Here is a 22462-nt window from a genome sequence, read left to right as displayed (position 1 = left end):
CACACCATTTTGAACAACATTTTGCACTCAGCAAAAAAAAAAAATGTCAACAGTTGACAATCTGCTTTCATGTCACATTCCCTCTCCCTTAGCTGGTTCTCTCTTGTCTTGCCAGGTTGTGATTTGATGGAGTTGTTGCAATGTGAGTTTGGGGAGATAGTGTCTAATCTCAGCTGGGATGGTGCTTGTTTGAGGTTTGGTGGCCTGTTTGTTTCTGGGATCCCTGTTGTGTCAGTCAGTGCTTGGGCTCTTTGGAACTAGCTTCTGAAGCCCTTCTGCCTTCTGCTCTCAGAAGTGTCGAAGTTGTCTGTTTGAGCTTGAAGACATTGCAGGGAGACTTTGCAATGTCATGTCCAAAGAAACATTTGAGAAGTTGAGGAAAAAACTTGTGGCTCAAAGCTGCCCCTTTGGTTTATATTGATCTCGTGTATTGAAACGTATTTCTCAGAATCTCTTTCTTCTTTCTATTTCCTTTAGATTTGGCTGATTTAAAACTGCATATCTATCAGTGTAAAGATTTAGATGGTTTAATATTCTGGAGAACTTTTCCTGTCATAGTTAATCCTTCCTAGCTCATCCTACTTTGTTCCTAGATACCTCCACTACTTAGGATGGAATATTTCAATTTGAGAAATGAGATGTGAAAATAATAAAGCAATTTTTAAGGAAAATAAAGAATAAAAGGGCAGCTCCTGCATGAAAGTAAGGTAGAAAGTTGGCCCATTCTTACTTGGTTGGGTTCTTTGTTGTATCATTTTATTTATTTGGAAGTACTGTAAACTATTATAAATGACTCTTACTTCCTAACATAAATATATAGAAAAGCCTCATCAATTTACCCTAATTCTTCCTCTTTCTTCCCATTCTGAATTAGTCAAAAGTTTCTAAAATACTTTGAAAGAGATACAGACATTAGGGTTAAGAAAATATTGAAAAATAGGACTAAGCAAAAATGTATTGTCTAATAGAAGTTCTTTAAGAAATTGATGCAAACATTTCTATCATCATCGTTTTTATGCATATAGATGCTTTTAAAAGAGTTTAGGTTTGTTCTCCAGTTTAGTACTTCTCCAAAGAGAAGATTTACATTGTGAATTTGTTAGCAAATCTTTTCTCTAAAGTAGTGAAAGAGTAAAATTTTAATCTATTTTCAATTTCTATGAGTTAAATTATTTTGATTTAGTGCAAGGTTTCACCCCACAGCCTGTGTTCCATCTCTGTACTGGATGACCCATGATTTTGTATTCTATTCTGTTCTACTGTGTATGTTCTTCCATTCATGCCAACTACTGAGAGGTGATAATACTTTGTGCTTGATATTGGGCAGCATTAAACTGCCTTTGCAACCCAGACCATGGGATTCCACCTCTTCTTGGATCTGGTCAGCAGCTCATCCCTTTCTTCTCAGATGCAACTAACAGGAAAGAAAAACTTCTAATTAACTTGATACTAGAATATTAAAACAAGTACAGACTCATATGATTTTGCATCTTTCTTTTTCTCTGTGGGAAAGTTGGGAAGAACAAACTTTGGGAAGTATAAGTTACAAGGAAACTGGAAAAGGTTTATTGTTGGATAGCCAGCTTTCTATAATCCATAAGGCTGGTTATAATTTTATGAAAGGATTAGGCTAAAACTCTAAGTAGTGTCGATTCTCTTCCTCACTATAAACTCTCCTTTCTTCTCTTTTCTCCTTTCCTACCAATCCCATGTACATAGTCCCTAGAAATTGGAGATCTCACATGGGCAAGTCTCCTGGGTTTCCTGAAGAGACTAGGGTGCAAGTTGGGTATAGTACCTCACCCAATAATGCTTCATAAATGTTAACTGAATGTATGAAATACATAAAAGGTTCAATGGCATTCTAAAAGTCCTTTGGAGACTTCTGGCTTCTGGTCCAAAATGTAGAGATCTTGGAAATCATCATTTTTGCTCTGACAACAAGAAAAAAGTTAGACAAACTGAAAATCAACAACTTCTCTTAGATTCATCAGAGAGTGGAGGTCACAGAGAAACCACTGCTCCCAAACTGGAGAGGGAAGCAGATACAGAGAATCATAGCTTACCAAGAGCAGAATTTTGCTGCTAGAGCCAATACTGTTCTTTTTACCCAATACATCATGTCTAGTTTTCAACAAAAAAATTGTAAGGTATGCTAAAAGGCACAAAACACACTCTGAGATTCAAAACAACTATCAGAACCAGACTCAGATACGTCAGAGGTTTGGAACCATCAGACTGAGAATTTGAAATAACTGATTAATATGCTAAGGTTTCTGCTGGAAAGTAGACAGCATGCAAGAACAGACGGGTAATATGAGCTGAGAAATGGAAACTCTATGAAGGAAATAGAATAAAATTCTAGAGATCAAAAGCACTGCAAGAGAAATGGAGAATGCCTTTGATGAGTGCATGATTAGACTAGACATAGAGATTAACCTAATGATAGAAACTAAACCGTAGATCCAGGAAGCATAGAGAATACAAAGGATAAGTATATAAAAATCTACATCTAGGCATAGTATATTCAAATTGCAGAAAATCAATGAAAAGATAAAATCTTTTTTTGAAGCCAGAGAAAGAATACCCACTTCATTTATAGAAGAATGAAGATAAGAATACATCAAATATCTCTTGAGAAACTATGCAGGCAAGAAGAAGATGGAGTGAAATAAAGTGTTGAAAGAGAAAAAAAAGAGAAAAACTTAGCAATCTGGGATTCTCTATCAGTGAAATTCTTCAAAAGCAAAGACAAAATACAAATACTTTCTGATTCTATTTTATGAGACACCTAGAGTAGTTAGATTAATAGAAAGTGGAATCGTGGTTGCCATGAAGTGGATGGAGGGGAACTGGGAAGTTATTATTTAATGGGTATGGAGTTTCAGTTTGGGAAGATGAAACAATTTCTGGATACAGATGGGGGAGAAGAAAATGACTGAGCTGAGCTACAATATGGATATACTGAATATGACTGAAATACACACTTAAAAATGTTTAAAATTATGGATTTTGTATCATGTATATTTTATCACAATGAAAAATAAAAAATATTTTAAAGTGGAGAAGAAAAAGAACAAAAACAAGGTGAAAGAAATAAAGACGTCCTCAGACAAACAAAAATTGAGTGAAATTGTCAATAGTAGATCTTCTTTGCAAGAAATGTTAAAAGAAATTCCTCACAGAGAAGGAAAATGATATAGATCAGAACCCTGGATCTGCATAAAGAATGGAAGAGCATTACAAAAGATATAAATGAGGATAAAAGACATAAATGAAGGTAAAATATGATCTTCTATTTTTATTATTCTTAACTGATTTAACAGAAAAGAGTTTGTTCAAAGTAATAATTGCAATAATTGTTCAGTTATGTGCAAGTGAAATGTATAACAATAATCTTAGTAATACTCTAATATGAGGTATGTGAACTATCCATGAAGTGGATATTTGAATGTTTATTTGAAAGTTTATTTATATTAGCTGAAAATATATTTGTACACCTAAGAGCAACCACTAAAAAAGCAAAACAAAGAAGTGTAGTTGATATGCTGAGGAGAAAAAGTGGAATCATATAAAAAGCTCAGTTAAAACCAGAGAAAACAGGGATCCCTGGGTGGCGCAGCGGTTTGGCGCCTGCCTTTGGCCCAGGGCGCGATCCTGGAGACCCGGGATCGAATCCCACGTCGGGCTCCCGGCGCATGGAGCCTGCTTCTCCCTCTGCCTGTGTCTCTGCCTCTCTCTCTCTCTCTGTGACTATCATAAATAAATAAAAATTAAAAAAAAATATTAAAAAAAAAAAAAACCAGAGAAAACAGGAAAAGAGTGGAAGATCAAAAGCAAAAACAAGGGCAATAAATAGAAAACTGTTACAAATATTAGATATTAATTCCACTATAACAATATCACTTTAAATGTGAATGGTCTAAATAGATCAGTTAAAAGACAGAGACTATCAGAGTTGATAAAAAATATATATAAAACCAAAAAAAAAAATATATATATATATATAAAACCTACTTTTGGAGGTGCCTGGCTGGCTCAGTTGGTGGAGCATGTGACTCTTGATCTTGGAATTGTGAGTTTGGCCCCACATTGGGTATACAGATTAATTAAAAAACAAGACTTTTTTAAAAAAAGAAACCTACTTTATTTTTAAAAAATATATTATTTATTTATTTGACAGAGAGAGAGAGAGAGAGAAAATACAAGCAGGGAGAATGGCAGGCAGTGGGAGAGGGAAAAGCAAGCTCCCAGCTAAGCAGGAGCCCAATGTGGGACTCAATCCCAGGACCTTGGGATCAAGACTTGAGCCAAAGGCAGATGCTTAGCTGACTGACCCACCCAGGTGCCCCAGAAACCTACTTTAAATACAAAAAGACACAGATATTTACTTTTGATTTTAAAAGTAAGGGGATGGCAGCACCTGGGTGGCTCAGTTGGTTAAGTGTCTGATTCTTGATTTTGGCTCAGGTCATGATCTCAGGGTTGTGAGGCAGAGCTCTATGTCAGGCTCTACACTGGGCATGGAGTCTGCTTGGGGTTCTCTCTCTCTCTCTCTCCCCCCTCCCCCAATAAAAAAGTAAAGGGATGGAGAAAGATATACCATGTTAACAGAAATGAAAAGAAAACTGAAATAACTGTATTAATTTCAGATAAAGCATACTTCAGAGAAAGGAAAACTAATCAGGGATAGAGAGGTATGACATAATGATAAAAGGGTTAATCATCTAATAAGATGTAATAATTCTTAACATATTTGCACCTAACAACAGAGCATCAAATTATGTGAGGCAAAAACTAACAAAACTGTAAGGAGAAATAAGTGAATCCACTATCATACTTGGTGACTTAAACACTTCCTATCAGGAATGGACAGATCCAAGGGCACAAAATGAGTAAGGACACCATTGAATTCAACAACAGCATCAGTCAACTGGATCTAATGATATCTATAGAACAGTCAACAATAATAAAATACACATTCTTCTCAAGCTTGCATGGGACATTCAGCAAAATAGATCACATTCTGAGTCAAAAAGTATACCTTAACAAATTTAAAAGGGTAAAAAAATCACACAAAGTATGCTCTCACATTATAGTGGAACTGAATAAGAAATCAATAACAGAATAATAGCTGGAAAATGCCAACATATTTGTAGATTAAACAACATATCTAAATAACTTATGGGTCAAAAAATCTCAAGATAAATTAAAAAATATTTTGAAATAAGTGAAGATGAAACACAAGTTATCAAAATTTGTGTAGTGCAGTGAAAGCACTGCTCAGAAATTTATAGCATCGAATGCATATATTAGGAAAGAAGAAAGATCTAAAAATCAATAATCCATGTTTCTACCTTAGGAAACTGAAAAAGAAGAACGACACAAACTTAAAGCAAACAGAAGAAAATAAATAACCAAGAAAAAAAAGAGAGAAGGTACAAATTGCTAATTTAGACCTGAAAGAGGGGCTGTCACTACTGATCCTATTGGCTAAAAAGATAGTAAAAATATATTATGAAAAGCTCTATGTTCACAAATTTGATAATTTAGATAAAATGGAACAAGTCTTTGAAAGTCACAGTCTACTAAAACTCACATTAAGAGAAATAGTTAATGAGCCTTTATCTGTTAAATAAATTGAAGCAATATTACTAATAAACTTCCAAATTAAAAGCACCAGACCCAGATGGTTTCACTGGTGAATTCTACTCAATATTTAAGGAAAAATGATACCAATTCTCTATGATATCTTCCAGAAGCTTAGGGAATATGTCCTAACTCATTCAATGACACTGACATTACCTTAATTCCAATCTGACAAAGACATTATAAGAAAGGAAAACCACAGGCCAATATTTCTTATGAATATAGATATAAAATCTTCAACAAATCAAATCCAACAAAGTATAAAAAGTATTATGTACCACAACAAAGTGAAATTTATTCCAAGTAAGAAATAGTAGTACAACATTAAAAAAAATCAATTAATGTAACCCATCACATCAACAGGCTAAAGAAGAAAAACCATTTGATCATATCAATAGATGTGAATAGATAGATTGCCAAAATCTAAGGCCCATTAATGATAAAAACTTCCAGTGAACTAAACATAGAAAGGAACTTCTTCAACTTGATAAGGAATATCTACAAAGACCCTATAGGTAACATGATGTTGGTGAGAAACTAAATGTTTTCCTCCTAAGGCCAGGAACAAGACAAGGATATTGCTATTAGCAACATTCTATTGAAAGGTTTAGCTAATGTAATAAGACAAGAAAAGGAAATAAAAGGTATACAGATTGGGAAGGAATAAATCTTAGTTTGCATATGACATGATTGTTTTTGTAGAAATTCTGAAGGACACAACAAAAATTCTCCTGGAATAAGGGATAATAGCAAGGTTATAGGATACAAAGTTAATATGCAAAAGTCAATTGATTTCCTATATTCTGGTAATGAAAAATTTTAATTTGAAATTAAAAACATGACATTATTTATATTAGCACCAAAAGTTAAATACTTGGTAGAAATATAATAAAAAATATATAAAGGTCTATATTGGAAAAACTACAAACTTCTGAAATGAAAGAAATCATAGAAGATCTAAATGAATTGAGATTTCTTGTTTGTATTAATTTTTTTATGGCTGCTGTAACAAATTGCCACAAACTGAGTGAGTAAAACAATAGAAATTTTATTCTTTCACAATTCTGGAGTCTAGAAATTCAAAACTAAGTATTTGGTAAGGCTATGCTCCCTCTGAAAGCTCTAGGGAAGAATCCTTCCTTGCCTCTTTCTAGCTTCTGGTGTTGCTAGCAATCCTTGATGTTCCTTGACTTACAACCATATCACTTCAATCTCTGCCTCTGTCGTCACCTGGGCTTCTTCCCTATGTGTCTCTATTTCCTCTGTGACTATTTCTCTCATCTTTTTAAAAGGACACCAGTCATACTAGATTTGGAGTCCATCCTACTTCAGTATGTCCTTATCTTAACTTAGCTAATTCCATTTAGAAAACCCTATTTCCAAATAAGATCCCATTCACAAGTACTATGGGATAAGACTTCAACATATCTTTTTGTGGACTCAATTCAACCCACAGTAATATTCTTGAATAGGAAGACTCAACATTGTTAAGATGTCAGCTTCCCCAACTTGGTTTCGAGTTTTAAAGCTACCCTAATTAAAATCTCAGCCATCTGTGGATCTATCAGCACGCTGAATCTAACATTTATATTGAGTAGAAGAGCAGAAAGGCAAAGACCCAGAAGAGATAATGCAACACTGAAGAGGAACAAAACTGGAATATTGACACTTTCCAACTTCAAAACTTAATATAAAGCTGCAGGAATCAGGACAGTGTGGTATTAACAAAAGAAGAGAAATACAGATCAATGGGACAGAATAGAGAGCCTAGAAAAAAATCCCACACAGAGTGAACTGGTCTTTGATGAACTAGCTAAGGCAATTCAATGGAAAAGGATATTCTCTTTGTTTTTTTTTTTTTTAGTTTTTTTGTATTTTTTTATTGGAGTTCGATTTGCCAACATATTATAGTATAACACCCAGTGCTCATCCCGTCAAGTGCTCTCCTCAGTGCCCATCACCCAGTCACCCCATGCCCCCACCCATCTCCCCTTCCACAACCTTTTATTCATTTCCCAGAGTTAGAAGTCTCTCATGGTTTGTCTCCCTCTCTAATTTTTCCCATTCAGTTCCCCTCCTTTCCCTTATAACCCCTTTCACTATTTCTTATATTCCCCATATGAGTGGAACCATATGATGATTGTTCTTCTCTGATTGACTTATTTCACTCAGCAGAATACCCTCCAGTTCTATCCATGTCAAAGCAAATTGTGGGTATTCATCCTTTCTGATAGCTGAGTAATATTCCATTGTATATATAGACCATATATTCTTTATTCATTCATCCATTGAAGGACATCATGGCTCCTTCCACAGTTTGGCTATTGTGGACATTGCGGCTATGAACATTGGGGTGCAGGTGTCCCAGTGTTTTACTACATCTTTGGGGTAAATACCCAATAGTGCCATTGCTGAGTTGTAGGGTAGCTCTATTTTTAACTTTTTGAGGAACCTCTAAACCTCCCTGTTTTCCAGGGTGCCTGCAACAGTTTGCATTCCCAGCAACAGTGCAAGAGGGTCCCCCTTTCTCCACATCCTCTCCAACATTTGTTGTTTGCTGTCTTGTCAGTTTTCACCATTCTCCCTGGTGTGAGGTGGTATCTCATTGTGGTTTTGAATTATATTTCCCTGATGGCAAGCCACCACATGCTTATTAGAATGGCTAAAATCCATAATAATAAAAGGACCAAAAACTGGCAAGGATACGGGGCTATAGGAACTCTCACTCATCACTGATGGGAATGCAAAATGGTGCAGCCACTTTGGAACACAGTTTGGCAGATTCTTACAAAACTAAACATGGTCTTACCATACAATCTAGCAATTGCACTCCTTGGTGTTTACCCAAAAAAGCTAAACCTTATATCCACACAAAAACCTATACACAGATGTTTATAGCATTTTTATTCATAACTGTCAAAACTTGGAAGCAACCAAGATGTCCTTCAGTAGGTGAATGAATAAACAAACAGTGTATCTAGACAAGGGAATATTATTTAGTGCTAAAATAGATGAAAAGTCATGAAAAGACATGGAGGAAACTTAAATGAATATTGCAAAGTGAAAGAAACCAATTTGAAAATGTTACATGATTCTAAACTATATGACATTTTGGAAAAGACAAAACTATAGAGACAGCGAAAAGGTCAATGGTTGCCAGAAGTTTGGGTAGAGGAAAGGCAAATAGGTAAAGCACAGGGGATTTTTATGGCAGTGAAACTATTCTATATGATACTATAATGGTGGATACATGTCATTATGCATTTGTCAAAACCTATCCAATGTACAACACCAAGAGTGAGCCCTAACATCAACAATAAACTTTGGGTGATAATAATAGGTCAGTTTAGGTTCTCTGATTTTAGCCAATGTACCACACTAAAGCACAATGTTAATAATAGGAGAAACTGTATATAGGGGGATGGGAGGTATCTGGGAACTCTAATTTCTTCTCAACTTTTCTATAAACCTAAAACTGCCCTAAGAAATGGTCTATTAATTTAAAAAAAAGCCCTTTGGTTCTTTAGCTTAAGATATTACATTAATTCAGAGAATTATATCCTATAACTAATAACATTTACTTACAAACCAAACATTAAAATAAACACTTGATTCTCTTAATAAATGGGTTCTTTATTAATTACTTCCTGTAGTAATTTTCTTTTTCATTTATTCAACAAATAGATGAACACTCACTGTGTTCCAGACCTGACATGGTATGTGGGCTATAGGGCGTGAAGAAGTGAGTGAGTGAGTGGATGGCACCAGGTCTGCTGGAACACATTAAGCTATAGCTCTGACTTTAGGTCTCCCTCATCTTTCTTTGATCCACTTCTAGTCACCCTATCTTTATGTCAAAAGTTGCTCTGGCTTCCATGAACAGGGCTACTCACTTATAATTTCTATGTTGTGGTTGGGTCGAAGGTTTAGGGGTTTCATATCTTTTTTTATAGCAAATCAAACAAAGAATGGGAAGCAAATGGACTCTGAGATAGTTAATTTTATTTATTTATTTATTTATTTATTTATTTATTTATTTATTTATTTGTTTATTTATTTTTTGAGATAGTAATTTTAGAATCTCTCTCTCTCTGCTCTCATTCTCCACATTCTCAGGTCTAGGTTTTTCAAAGCATTAATTTTTATGATGACCAAAGAGGACTTGGACACAGTTACTCATCTACTGAACAAGTTATACCCTTATCCAAGAAAAAAGCTGAAAGCCAAGCCATGTTACTTGTAGAATCTGACCTACTGTCAGTCTTTGGTTCAGTAGACTGGCCTTATCTGTGTCTAGTGGTCAGACTTTGACCCAAGGTCTAAGCTATTTTATCTTCCTAGGCACCCGTGTCAAAGCTCCATAGCTGAAATTATCTAGGGAGATGGAATCCTCTATCTTAACTGATGAAACAAGACAGTGCCTCACTATTTCTCTTTTTAATATTTAACGAGAAACTTTGCACTTTACCAGAATCAACTGCATAATCTTTCTTAAGCAACTGGAAGTATCAACATCTGCCTTAGTCTTAAGGGAGGTGACATGGATTATGTCTTTGACCTGTTTCTGTCCCAGCTGATGTCAGAAAAGCAGCTTAGCATCAATCACCCATAACTAATACCCTTGTATTTGGCTGGCATCAAACTGCAATATCCTTTCTAACAGGTCATTACAAACTTGGAAGCTATCCCTTGCCTATTTGAACAGGGGAAATAATATTCTGTGACAAATGGATAACAAAGAGTTTGACTCAGTCTGTCCTTCATGTGCTAGTTTTCCAGTAGAGCTAGGGAATAGGGAAGCATATATGATGGTAAATTTCATTACATAGCATGGAAAGGAGGAAAGGAGAAAGGAAAAAGCATGGTAATGAGTAAATACTGTAAGAAATGTTGTTTGAGAACCCCCACCCCATTCCACCCTTCCTTTTGAGTTCTCTGTCTCAAGTAATGGCCCAGACAATCCTCTAGTCACTGGCTTGAAACCTTATTATCCTTAGTCAGACCTCCTAGCCCCCATCAGCCACTACCTAGATTCTTTCTTCCGATATCCCTCATATCTCTGTTCTTTGTCTTTTCAAGGACTTTATTCAGGCCCTTGTCACCTTTTCATTGAATGACTCATCCATTGCGTTCACTCAACAAACATTTGTTAAGTATCCATAGGTATACAAGGCTTTGAGACATGCCAGACATGGCTGCCATGGGACCTGCATGGGACCCTGGCAGATAAGAGAGACATTGAACGCATAATCACAAGGAAGATAAGGGTGCTCTGAAAGGAGGTGAACAGCAAGTAAACCAGGCCACAGGGGGTTCAAGGACCACATTGAAGCTGTGAAGTTTAAGTAAAACCAGACAGGGAGGGCTTTAGTTGGTGAAGATAGGAAGAATTTGATGAGCAGACAGTTCCAACTGTAGCTCTGCCTTGTGCCTCCACTCCTGACACTCCATGGTGCTTCTGCTGTCAGTGGAACACTCCACACCCCTTGGACTGTCACCCAGACTGTAAACCCACTTTCTACCTCTACCTTTACCTCTCACATATTCTGATACAGAGTTTGTGTTATTATCACACACTGTTCCATTAGCACGAGGTGCAGCTTTATATCCCCAAATCTTTGTGGGTGCTGTTCCTTTGATTTGGGTTTTGTTTTCTTCATCTCGAAAATTCATTTTATTCTTCAAGGCTCAGTTGAGAGGTAGCTTTTCTTTTCTTTTTTAAGAGGTAGCTTTTCTTGATTCTCATTAGTAATAGTAATTTTCCCTGACTGTTCTCTGTGTTATTCATACAATTTCTTTTTTTCATACAATTACTTTTTATCAAGATCATTCTGCCATATGTCATATTGAGAGATTATTTGTATGTTTTTTGGATAATAGATTCTTGAGGATAGAAATGTCATTGTTGCCTTTTCCAGTACCCACCACCAGTACCAGTATCTAGCACCCCGCACCTAGTACAGCCGTAGCACCAGCACCCACTATCTAGCACCAGCACCCAACACTCAGGAAAGTGCCATATACACAGCCAGTTTTCAGTGAATTTTTGTTAAATTGAATGGGCTTTCATTTCCTTAGCCCAATTAATGATCTGAGAGAAGATTTCTTTATTAAGAAATCAGCTCTGCAAAATTATAACTTTATGGATGTGATATTTGCTATAAAATTTTTACATGTAATAAAAATTAATATCCTGTAATAGGTAACACCTAAGTCCATGTAATTTAGTGTGGTGTGAGGAGTGGCACTGAAATATTTTTTAAACTTGTGCTGAGTAAACAAGGTTAAGCCTTGCAGAGGTATCACAAATATAATTTGGAAGATGGAATTGAAACAAAAGCCTACCCAAATTTCAGGTACTCAATAGGCGAAAATGACAATAAGACAAATAATTTATTTCTTTTAAGACCAGATCTCCACTGTGCTTGTGATGACAGTAGCTTTAGCTCCTTCCCACCAGAGAACTATGTGGGTTGTTAGTCTCAAGATCTGTCTCAAGATCCACCTTTCTCATATTACTCAGTAATGAAAGGAGGCAGTTCAGAATGTCTTTATACTATTAATTGTTCAGTGCTCTACAGTTTATGAAGAGCTTTCACATACATTATCTCATTTGAAAACAATTTTCCAAAGTAGATGAGGTAGATATTTTCATTTTACGGAGGAAGGAGCTGAGGGTTCAGAAAGGTTCATTCATTTCTTCATTTAGTAAGTATTTATTGGACATGGCTCTGCCAGACACATAACATAAGGCACTTGCCCAGGCAAGTCTTCTGATTTCTCATGCAGGCCCTTTCCACCACCTCATGTGACTAAAATGAAACATCGGCAGAAATGAAATGTAGGGAGTGGGTCAGAATAACTCAGTTCTGCAATTTTTAGGTGTGGGAGATGACATTCTGGGATATGTTTCACATCTAGCTTCTCCCCTTGGATTGAATGTTAGACCTCAAATAGTCTGACTTCTCTGCCTTGTAGTATTCTTTGAAGCTCTTGGAACACATTGAATCTTCAGCATGACCTTATGGAATATTTGAACTGAATTTTCTTGTCTGTTCACACCTAAACACCTATTTGAGCCACTTGAGAGCTTCGTTGCTTAGATGTTTTCGATCTGTGTTCACTGGACAGTTGCTTTTAAAATGGGTAGACATCTTGGAAACCACCACTGGTGTCTATGTGAATTCCTGTTTGGTATAAACTGGATAGTTTAATGCCTTCATAAAACACCACCAGCGTGTCTTTATGGAGCCTAATAAACTCTCAGACCCACAATACATTAGCCTGCTCAGAAGTGCATAGTGCAGAGACAGCAGTTGCTGGCTGGGCAGTGTCAGACCTTCCTCTTGGTGGGTGTCTGGAGATCTGCCAGGGGTTATAAGGAGCTAGTTTCTCTGCCCAAGGTGATGGCTCAGGTGCAAAGAGACGAACCTCATTGGCAGGTGTGGGGGTGCCCTGACTCTGGAGCTTCATTTCTCATAGGAGTAATTCATATAGATTTCAGATTTCCCACAAAGGCACACACTGGCAAGATCGTTGCACTGAGGGAAGCCCAAGGATGTGGCTTCCTGTTAGGTAGTTCACATGTTCCTGATCTTGCTGTAGTTATCAATCAGGTTATTTCTACCATCAGTAATGCTGCTTAGTGATAACTACATATTTCATCTTTCTTTTGGTTAAAGTAGACTCTACATCCAGCCTGGAACCCAACATGGGGCTTGAACTCACTACCAAGGTCAAGCCCAGAGCTGAGATTAAGGGGTAGATCCTTTACTGACTGACCCACCCAGGCATCCCACATATTCCATCTTTGTCTGTTTCCAGGACAACAGAGTCCAGAAGCTAACGACAGGTCAAATTCTTGTACAGAAGGGAGTTTGTTAATCTTTTGCCCACATCCCCATCCAGAACTGAATATTAGCATTTGCCTTTTCTTCATATGTCAGCAATATCACAAGGACACATAAAGGCATTTGAAACATTTCAAAGGAAAGTTCAGGATATTGCTATGATTTTTACTGACCAATTATTGTTTAAGTTAGAGTTAGGGCATATTGCCCATATCCCCAAACAGTAAAACCTGTTTTGTTCAGATTGATGTAAGCAACAGTGCTTGATGACACAGAAGTACAGTGCTATGACAGGACTATCTGTTGTGTTTTTATGCACCCAGCTGTCCATCATTCTTGAACTGCACTTGCTGCTGTCAGCCTGTGCACTTGTCTTGAAAGAGCACACAGGGAGTTCTGCAAAGTCAGCAGTGAGAGCATCTGATTATGGCATGCCTGTGTCAGAGGAGCACACCCAGAAACACAGCCCCTGGCCCTGACGCATCCTGTAAAAGATGCTGCTTGCCTGTCCTCACTCAAGTTTAGTACTCAGGAACAAATTGCAGACTCTGGTTGGATTTACCCTCATCAGGTATATCTCATTAGCACATCCTGATTATAACTCAAGTCTGTATGAGGATCAATGAGAAGAATGGAACTGTGTGGTTATCAGACAGCTACCTGCAACATAAACAAACACGGTAAATTATAACTAATGTACAGGCACATCTGTGATTCTGGCATTGCCCCTTCTCAGTAGGGTAGTGATGGGGTTCTTCATCAGGAGTGGCTGGGAAAGTGGATCAGTGCATTTGGCGGTGATCTATTTCATCTAATGTCCTATTTGGGACTCCTGATCTCCCTTATCCACTTCTACTTCCTTTCTTGTATGCGTTCACCTATTTTCTTCTGAGTAGAATGAGCCACTCATCTCCTTGACTGTGGCTCCTAGCCAATCAGTGACCTTCATTTCAATAAAATGAGTAACACTAGCAGAGGCCTTGACTTATAGTCCAGAGGACTGTGGGACAGGTGTTAGCAATGGCTTTAGTTCTGTGTACCAGACCTTTGAGGGGACTTCTAAGAGTTGCCAGGTGGCTGCAGCAGGGTTATGTAGATGTTTGGTTACTTTTACCCACATCCCTCTAAATCAGAATCTGTTATACCATCTCCTAGAAGCTGTCTCAGCAGAGGGTAGGATAACAGAAGAGAAGGGCACTGACCCCATGGCTTGTATACAAACTGTGGTTTACAAAGTGTTGTATGTGGATTCTCGCATTCAATGACCTCCCATGGCTCTGTTCTGTTACCCAATCTACCATTACATCATTGTGCAGTCTTCGTAAGAGCAGTCTAAGATCCTTTCCTGTTTATCCAGGTTATATTTTAGTCCCCAGATCTTTCCAGCTTACACATACAGTTTTTCAGATTAATCATTTAGGATTAGATAGTAGTATTGGAATCAAGTTATACACTGTCTTTTTGTTTACTAGTATTGTAGGATTTACTATCAATATACTATCAATTTGCCTTCTACTTGGACATTCTGTTTGAGTTTTGAGCTTATCATCCTACCTACCTGTAGGGATGTGACTATTTTTACATTTGCATATAGGCAAAACCATGAAGCATGTGAAGTTTATCACTCATGTTCCCTATTCTCTCACTATTTCCATCTTTGATATTCAGTTCTCCACCTTTGCTTCTTTGGTTTTTCCAGGGACACATAACCTGTGTTTCATTGCACTAGATCTTGTCCTTGTGACACATTTCTTTTAAGAAGTGAGGACATAAAAGCTTACGATGTTTTTCCTAATTATTTAAATCTGGTAACATTTTCAGGTATGTTGAAGGGGCTATTTTGAAGCAGCGAACTCTAGTGGTTATTTCCTATTCCAAAGGCAGGTGGTGGTAGAAGGTGCCATGGTGCATGTGCTGGATTTGTAAACAATCTCCCTTTCTCATATACATATTTAAACCACAAATTCCTCTCTAAGCACTGTTTTAGTTGCATTCCATAGAGTTTGATCTTGGTTAAAAATTCTTTTTCTAATTTATCTGGTAATGTCTTCTTTGACACATGAGTTAATTGGTTGTGTTTATTGTTTAATTTACACATACATGGAGCTTTTCTACATATCTTATTGTTAAATGATTCTTAATTTAATTTGGTTTTGGTTAGAACAGAAAACTCTGTAAGGTCTTTTTTTTAAGGCAATTTTACATTGACAACAAAATTGAAAGAATAATATAGAGACTTCCCATATACCCTCTGCCTCCACACATGCAAAGCCTTACCATCATTAGCATCACTCACCAGAATGCTACATTTTTTGTCAAAGATGAACCTACATTGACACATTGTAATCACTCCAAATCCATAATTCACCTTGGGGTTCACTCTTGGTGTTATACATTCTATGGGTTTTGACAAATGTATATGACATAAATCCACTATAATATCATACAAAATATTTTCACTGCCCTAAAAATTCTCTACATTCTGCTTACTCATCTCTTCCTCCAGGGCAACTCCTGATCTCTTTATTGTCTCCATAGTTTTGGCTTTTTATAGAATGTCTTATGGTTGGGATCATACACTATATAGCCTTATCAGGTTGGCTTCTTTTTTTAAAAAAAAGATTTTATTTCTTTATTTGACAGAGAGAGAGAGCACAAGTAGGCAGAGTGGCAGGAAGAAGGAGAGGGAGAAGACCCTCCACCAAGCAGAGAGCCTGATGTAGGCTCCTGATCCCAGGACCCTGAGATGATGACCTGAGCCAAAGGCAGACACTTAACCAACTGAGCCACCCAGGTACCCCCGATTGACTTCTTTTACTTAGTAATATACTTTTAAAGTTTTTCTATGTCTCTTCATGATCTGATAACTCATTTCTTTTATTGCTGAATAATATTTAATTGTTTAGATCTAACAATTGTTAGATTGTTTTTTGTTCATGCATTTTCAAACTATTGGTAGGTGCACACACACATATAATTATTAAGTATTAGTGCTGTTTGATCTTCCATCATTATGATATTCCTACTATTTAATTTATAAAGGACTCCTTACCTTGAAGTCTGTTTTGTTACGTATCAATATAGCCACTCTAACTTTTATATATATAATGTTTGCATAGTATATCTTTTTCTGTCCATTTACTTTCAACCTATTTGTGCCTTTGTATTTAAGGTAAGTTTCTGGTAAACAAAATATAGTTGGATCCTGCTTCTCCCCTCCCCCAGTCTGCTAATCTTTGCCTTTAATCAAAGCTTCTAATTCACTTGCATTTAAAAAACGATTAATATGTTGGATTAATACTACCATTTTGCTATTTGTCTCCTATTTCTCTTTCTTGCTCTCTGTTTCTCCTCCTTATTCCTTGTCTTTTGCTTCCTTTAGAGTAAATTATTTTTTAGTATTCCATTTTCATTATTCTATTTATACTATTCTACTTACTCTATTCTATTAATCATTCTCTGCCGCTGTGTCTTTTTGAATTATTTTTTAACAGGTAGCTCTAGAAGAATGATTCTCAAACTTCATGTACACTTGAATCATTTGGAGGGCTTGTTAACACACAGATCCCTGGGTCCCACTCCAGAATTTCTGGTTCAATGGGTGGAGTTGGGGGTCCTAGAATGTACATTTCTTTTTTTTTTTTTTTAAGATTTATTTATTTATTTGAGAGAGAGAGCTGGGGGAAAGGCAGAGGGAGAGGCAGAGAGAAAATCTCAAGCAGACATCATGCTCAGCGCAGAGCCCAACACGGAGCTTGATCTATGTATTTTAGAAAATCTACAATACATTACTTTCTTTTTGCACTAACTAGTCATACACTTTTCAAAAAATAGTCTTGCTTTTTAATGAGTTAAGAAAAGGAAAGAAAAAACAGAGTCTCTTATATTTACCACATATTTACCATTTCTAGTGATGTTTATCCTTCCTGGAGACCCTATTTATCATCTGATGTCATTTCCTTTCAGCCTGAAGAACTTACCTTAGCATTTCTTGAGGACCATGTTTATTTGTAACAAATTTTCTCAGTTTTTGTTATTCTGCTTTCATCTTTAGAAAATATTTAAAAGATACTTTTCCTGGATTGATAAGTTTCTTTTTTCTGGGCTTGAGACTAAGAAATCTGCATTTTTCACAACACCTCAGGTCATTGTTATGTAGAGTGTTGTAGGCCATAGTTTAAGGAAAACTACTTTAAGCACTTCACAATATTACCTATATAATGAGGGGATAACTTGTGGCCTTGGTGATGGAGTGGTGGGGATGAAGTGGTTTGAAGAGCAAATGAAAAGTATAAACAGGGAGTGTAGACAATGTTAACACTTAGTAATTGTCTTTCCTCTTAAAACAAATTAAATTAAATTTTGGTTTTAGTCTATTGATCTACATTTTTGGTACCAATGTGATGGAACCTCGATTTCATAGACCTATTTAAACTGTAAATTTCTTCTGCCTATGCATCAGCTAATTTATGTGATCTTTTAAACTATCCTCATTTTTCTTTTCTTAAAAACCTGGCTTGAAATGGGCCTGAAGGTCTAGGCATTGTGGTCTCATTGCTAGTGTCTGTGATATTCTGGATGAGTCAGCCCTGGGCCTGATAAAATGTGAGGGCTGTCAGGTTCATAATTGCTGCTTGGACAGAGAGCTAGTGTGCTTCAGGACTCATTCTTTTAAGCAGATGGGGGGCCCACGCTCCATCTTTCCCCATTTCCTCACACCTCTGGGGAAGCATTGTGCTGTGAATTGGTGTTGTTGAGGGAAGAAGCATGTTGGGGAGAAAAGAGTGGGAAAGAAGAGAGGATCCATGATTATAATATGATGCACAGAATGAAAAATACCAAAAGGGAGATACAAACACAACACTATGGCAGAGTATAGGAGGGATGCATTATTTTCAAGTAAGCTTAGTGGCAGAGTTAAACCAGAGGAAGTAAGCAAGAAGTAAGGAGTGCTTTGAGACTATCTAACCATAGGCAATTTTGTGGACATGGAAAGTAGTCTGAATGGGCCGCCACAAGTAAAAAGCTGATCAGGCTCCTTGCTCATGTCACATTAGTTTTACCAGTTTAATTTTTTCTCTAGCTTTTAGTGATCAGTTAGGAACATGTAAGTGACTGTATTGTAGCTTTGAGCTCTTTATGGCCAAATTAGGTTGTTTATTTGGATGCTGATATCTTATGGCCGCAGTGTGATTCAGGACTTTAGGCTTTTTAAGATGGGAACAGCCAGTTGTACCTGTGTAGCTTCTTTAAGTTCTTATATAACTTAAAATTATAACATTTGGAGATAAAGATCACACAAGTACCAGTTGTGTATGAAGACAGTCTGCCACTGCCACTGGACACAAGGCTTAGGGGTATGTATTAAAGGTTAGACACAGTTTCCACCCTAAAGAGCATTACATTTTAACTTGGGAAGCCAGGGTTATCAAAACAATCAACATATGTGTCAGCAAAAGTCATCAGATGGAATATAATGGCATTTTGCAAAGGGAGGATAGGGGTAAATAGTTATGGCTTCCTGAAGCAGATGAAATGTACAAAAAGCAAAAATGTGATGCTGTGAATGGGAGGTGAGAGATTATAGGGGATGGAGGAAAGAACACAGGGATATCAAATATATATCTGATTGCCATTGTGCAAAAGCCCCTATGAAATATCCCAGTTATAGGCTTATCCATTTTCTCCAGTTTTTTAAAAATCAGGTTATTTTGGCATCTTTCTTGTGCGTACAGCTTATAAATAACATTGTTTCATTTCACCCTCGCAGTCAAGTCACCTGAAGGACAGTAGGGCCACTTACTTACCATTCCTTTCTTCATAACCATCCTTCATAACCATCCCCGCAGAACTGGTGGGGAGTCACTGCTGGAGTGACCCCTGAAGCCTGATTCTCCCAGGTATTAATATCTCTGTTTGATTTACTTACAGATGTGATGGCCTGTGGTTAAAAGTGACTGATAAAAACATTACCTATACTCCTTTAGCTACACTAAATGCTTTCTTAGGACTTAGGACAATGCTTTCTTAGCCATCATTTTTGCACTTTTCATGTAAAAATAATGTGCTATCAAGTATATCTTTTCAATTGGACTTTAAGCTTCACAACAGTTCTTGAAATATAAGAGTTGTGATCCCCTTACCACAGTTGAGGGTGACCAAAGCACATGGGTCTAAGTGGTGTGCCCAACATACACAGCTAGTAAATGGCAGAGTTAGTTAGGATTTGAATTCTCATATCCTGTCTGATGGCTAAGGACCCCCATAATCACGGAATCCACAGTCTACCAGCAAAGATAGGCTTTGAGTTCATAAGCTCCATGAAACTGTATACAAAAGTTTATGTACATGTTCATGTGCATTTTTCTAGGGAAAATGTTTATAGCATTAAGTTCACTAAGAGATCCATGGCTTTGGATAGGTGCAGCAATGTATAATGATGCCACTGCTATAGCTTATATCTATGTCTTTTTCAGGTATTATACTCCTGGAGAAGACCAACCCTTTCCAGTTTAAACATCTGGTCTTTACAATGTCTCTGAAATGTTGTGTCAGGTTCCATTTACTATGTGACTAATTACTTAGAGTTTTTTTATGTTTGGAAATCATAGTTCCTCTACTGGGAAAGTTGATACTTTATTATACTTCCTAAAATGTACTACATACAATAAGAACACACCCTCTGTCTCTGCAGCATCCTTTACTCACAGCTGCCCTTCTTGTGCTGTTCATAGGGAACCAGCTCTGTCTTGCCCCTGTCTGGGCAACAAGAGCTTGAAAGCTATCCCAACATTCCATGGCACAAATATAATTGCTCTAGTGTTTCATCAGTTGACAATGTCTAAGAGTTGATTGAGATGGGTGGAAAATACAAGGTGGGTGGCCAATTGTGAAAGAGTGACAGTTTCATAGAAAGTCTGAGGATTACTTAAGGCAAAGGAATGACTGAACCAAGGTGCTTACCCTTGCTAAGCCAAGTTGTAATGCCAGACAGGATGCATGGCAACCCTGGACAGGGCAAAGGGCAAATGGAAACTGGGCGCAAAATGTTCCCAGCTGCTTTGGGGTCAGCACAGGTTGGTTAAAATTTCCGGGGCTACTCTCTCTCCTTTTCTGTAGTATATTGGGTGACTATTTCAATGGATAATATGAATAAGTAAAGGGAGAAATAGAAAATACAAAAAATTTGAGTTTGCATTTGTAAGAAGTCACATGTTTGTGGAACTTGGGGAAAGATTTGGGAAAAGTGAGTTCAGGTAGTAGATCCAACTAATCCCTGAAGCCTCATAGGTTATTAGCTGGTAGTTCCCTTCTCTTCCTTCTTTCAACCTCTAAGAAAAACCTGATATATTAACATAAACCAAATGGTGTACTGAGATACTTGATGATGACTGTCCTCTGCAGAGCCACCCATGTAGAAGGTACAGAGTTTTGAAGATGATGGATTCCAAAGTGTTGGCTCAGAGCAGCCATAGGGTCAGTTTTTGTTGCATTCTATTGATCCAAGCAAGTCACAAGAATGGCCTGCATTTAAGCAGAGGGGACATGGCCTCATCTCTAGTCCATCCCCATTGTCTATTTTCAGAGCATGTGCTAATGATGCTTACTTACAGTTTATAAAGCATGTCTACACAATTGTCTAACATGATCTACAGTGCACTTATAACTTTCACACCTAAGAGAACCACATCTCAAAGTAGGAAAGGGACTTGACCTCTGTCCTGTTAGTAGTGAGAGGTGGAGTTGGAACATGTCTCCTGATCCCTGGGGTCTGTGTGCTTTGGATGCAGCCCTTCACCAAATCTTCATCCAGCTGGAGTGGACTTGACTTTTGGAAACAGCTGAACATTGTTCTGTATCAAGGTTGGTTAAAAAATAAGTGTCTACTTTACTGTTTTGCTCAAGTATGAAAGGAGACCATGTTATATATTTTCTTGCATGATTCAAAAGTGGCTCCTGAGTATACATGGAGTAGGGGTCCCCACAGGGGCAAGGGGTGTCCCCTGCTGTATATTACCCCTTATGAGTACAATGTGTCTGGAGGTTTGCACTGGTGGCTTTCTGGGGTTGTTGAGGGGCCTGCCAACCAGTTGGGCTGGTCTATCTCTGGAAGTAATTTCCAGCTCTGCAATGGTAGACTTTGTGGCCACTGTATCAATTTGCTTCCTTTTCAAACTCAACTTCAGAAGAATGCTGGGAAACAGGGAAGCTTTGAAATTAAAGCCTTTTATCTTTTAAATTTTTCTCCCTAAACAAGCCTTACCAGTTTTTCTTTCATTTCTGTCATGCCCCCTTGGTGCCTGGTCTCTCCTAAATTACCCTGTATCATCTCCACAACAGAAGCATAGCATTTCCTTATATGTGATCCATTTATTAATAATTTCCATTTCCATGGCTTTCACAGGGTTGCAGCATTGTTTTCTCCCTGTCTACTCATTATTTTCCTTGCTTTTATTTCATGCACAGAGTCATACAGTCATTCTTGTGATAATTCTTTCATGGGGCTGATTTCAGTTCTTCATTTTTATAGGATTAGTTATTTTAAAACATTTCCTTGGAGCCTCAAAATATTGTCTGCATTTTTCAAAGCATAGAATTTATATGATTAGACACTTTGTCATTTGCTACTTATGTAGATAATTTTTTTAAATTCAGGTATAATTCTCATAGAATACTAGTTTCAGGTATACAATATTATTTGATGTTTGTATACACTGTAAAATGATCACCAGCAAACTTTCTACTAAGTGTGCTGACCAATTATTCATTTAGTTAGCAAAGATTTATCAAGTTTCTCCTGTGTCCTAAGCACTGGGGTTATAGTGTTGACAAGAGAGATGAGTCCCATGGAACTCAGTGGTTTGTACTCTCAAATAGCAATTAGCCAGTGCCTGAAATCTTGTGGTTTCTCAGAGTTTTCTGACAATAGTGAAGACATGGTCAAAAGTTGCCTTGTCAAATAA

The sequence above is a fragment of the Canis aureus genome, chromosome 24 (assembly GCF_053574225.1).
Source record: "Canis aureus isolate CA01 chromosome 24, VMU_Caureus_v.1.0, whole genome shotgun sequence".
Lineage (NCBI taxonomy): Eukaryota > Metazoa > Chordata > Mammalia > Carnivora > Canidae > Canis > Canis aureus.
The sequence above is the reverse complement of the archived record's forward strand: the minus strand, read 5'-3'. Positions refer to the sequence as shown.